This window comes from Temnothorax nylanderi, unplaced genomic scaffold, assembly GCF_030848795.1.
Source record: "Temnothorax nylanderi isolate EJ_2023f unplaced genomic scaffold, tnyl_v1.0 TNYL_tig0291_pilon, whole genome shotgun sequence".
Lineage (NCBI taxonomy): Eukaryota > Metazoa > Arthropoda > Insecta > Hymenoptera > Formicidae > Temnothorax > Temnothorax nylanderi.
In genome coordinates, this window is record NW_027249353.1 from 236,684 (window position 1) to 239,396 (window position 2,713).

At 33.9% G+C, this 2,713-nt stretch overlaps 1 long non-coding RNA gene across 1 annotated transcript; it reads right to left on the reverse strand.

The window, feature by feature from the left end:
* Nucleotides 1-897: 897 nt before the first annotated feature.
* LOC139780675 (uncharacterized) lies at nt 898-2,636 on the reverse strand. Its single transcript, XR_011720306.1, has 4 exons — nt 2,272-2,636; nt 2,145-2,198; nt 1,726-1,848; nt 898-1,504 (listed from the first exon to the last, which is right to left on the reverse strand). It is a non-coding gene; the product is annotated as an uncharacterized lncRNA (long non-coding RNA).
* Nucleotides 2,637-2,713: the final 77 nt, after the last annotated feature.

Consider the following 2,713-nt stretch of genomic DNA (forward strand, 5'->3'; position numbering starts at 1 on the left):
AATTAATTCATCTGCTAATGAAATTATTATTGTTGTTGTTAATTGTTAATTTCGTATTTAATTGATTTAATTATTGTGATGGCCTCTTCGCGACGCGTTCGTGTTTCGCGCATCGTACAAAAGCGTAAAACCTTACGCTTATAGTGCCGGCGATGATTAGCCGGCAGCAGAATTAAGGAGTATTCCTCCTTGCGATATCTGACTGTATGAAGTCAAAATACGGCCAAGTGCTACAAAAGGTGAGTCCACTCTGGCCAGAAGAAAGAAGACGAAGAGGATCAAGGTAGGTTGGTGTATAACACCAATCAATTTGTAAAAGGTACATGGTAATGGTAAGGTTTTCTTGTATACGTGCGATTGCGCGTAATCAGAGACGGAAAAATGCCGTCTAGAACTAAATCTGACTTAAATCCGAATTAATTTCGCGTAAATTAAAAATTAAACTCCCCATAAAAACTCCTAAACGGTTCTGATTTAAAACGATATTCGCGCGCACTTTTCTAATTTTCGATAATCGCGATCGTGATTATAGGAATACTAGGATAAAGACACGGGTAGGTAGGAATATTATTCATGTAGGTAGGTAGAAATACTGGTAAAAACTAGATAAAAATCGGGTAGGTAAGGATATGGATAGGTAAGGATGCGGGAGGGATGATTTGACGACAAAAAGAAATTAATGTATTTTATAATTTTAAGAAATTTAAATTTATTTCTATAAAAGTGCAATAATATAAACTTAAGAATTATGTACAAAGCATTACATTTTATTGTATATAAAATTGTATAAAATGTAATTGTATACAAAATTGTAAGTCTAATTTGTGTAATCTGGGTTACACGAAATGGAAACGCGTATATAACACACATTTTTCTAAATTAAAACGTTATTAAATATATATTTTTAAAATTTTTTATTTTATTCTTCTTTAACAGCGAAATTATCGCCAATTTTTTATAATGTACAATAAGAATTTTTTATCTAAATAAAAATACAAAGATTTGATTGAAAGATGCTAAACTAGTGATCGAATATTAACTTTCTACTCGTGAAATTTGACATCTGCGTTTTACTGAGTCGCGAATGTATTCGAGAAAATAGTTCCGATTTAGGAGTTATATCCTCAAGAGCATTATATCGTCAGCTACGAGTCAAAAGTCGCGAAATTGCTTGTTCCTAAATTTCTTTCCGCGGTAAATATTTGTGAAAGGCTATGCGAACACCGTGTTTTTTCCACGTTCGTGATCGCGATTGCTGCCTCGGCGATGGGCCTTATCGCTGTCCCTCACGTCAGATGATTGTGATGAGTAATTTCTCGTCGGTTTTCGTGAGATCTGTCCGCGACGTCTAATTCGGCGTCTAGTTGAAAGTTGGGAGCTACCGTTGCAGGAACGAAATTAATCCCAGGTTTTCTTAGCAGTTTCCGGAACCAGTGGTTTTGGCAGTAAGTCCATAACGATTACCACATGTTTCATATATAACCGCCGAATTAATTATTATATTCTTAGAGAAGATTTTATTTTTCTCATTAAATATGTTCTCTCATTAATAGTAATACTAATATTATTTTTCTATTAATGAAACTTGTTAATAGTAAAATGTGCATGGATACAACGATAAATTTATAGTATTTATAATTTAAGAAAATGAATTCAAATCAAGAAACAGTTTGCATGCTCTTGTCGATATATTCGAATTATGCTTAAGAATACATACATACATACATATATATATTGAAACAGGGGCGCGGCTCCTCAAAACTTCTTCTACATTGGTTATCCGTTGTTTCACGTCTTCTAACATTAAATTAGACTTTGCTTGCTTCTGTATTAATTCTTTCAGGTATTCTACAATGCAACGAATAATATATTGTATATACTATACCTAAGTAATAATATATCGTATAGATAACATGTAAATAATGCATGTTGCTACTACTTTATTAATAAAAACCATTGCACGTAAAAAAATTGTAGTCATAACCGTAAGACCGTAAGAAAATTTACCAATCACTATCTTATTTTTCGACCATAAGGAGAATACTCGATTATGATTGGTCAATCTTCTTACGGCCTTACAATTATCACTAAAATTTTGTTACATGCAATGGCCTTAACCATTGTACGTATATATTTATACATACTTATTATGTTCGAGTCCTCTTGCACCTCTTGCTTTTCAAACGATCGAATAGAGCCTATAACAATATTTACACATGTTAATATTATGTTACTATAACTAATTTTTGTTTATTTCAACAATATGTGTACCTTGCACTATAACGGGCACATCAGAAATATTATATACTTGTGTTTTCTTGGGTCCTGTATAGGTCATATCTTTTTCTACGGAAATGTATATAGTATTACAATAGTAAACATATATCATATATCGAGGCGAAGGTACGGTAATTGTGAATTGTGATCGAGTGATTTGCAGTTTCGTCATGATATTCGCGGGCGATAATCGCTCGTCCCGTCCCGGTCCGCCATATGTTTGGACTATCGAATGTGCATGGCATTCATTACCTCGAATCGTGTCGTGTTTTGAACGTGCTGTGCCGGAATTGTCGTGCGATTATATCCGATTCTTTTCGAAGAGCGGAAAGAGGGCCGAGTGACTACGTGAAATCCGCGTATCGTGATTCAAGTAAAAGTGATTCAAGTAATGGCACACTGTGATGCAACATACAACGCTCGTTCATGAATATAT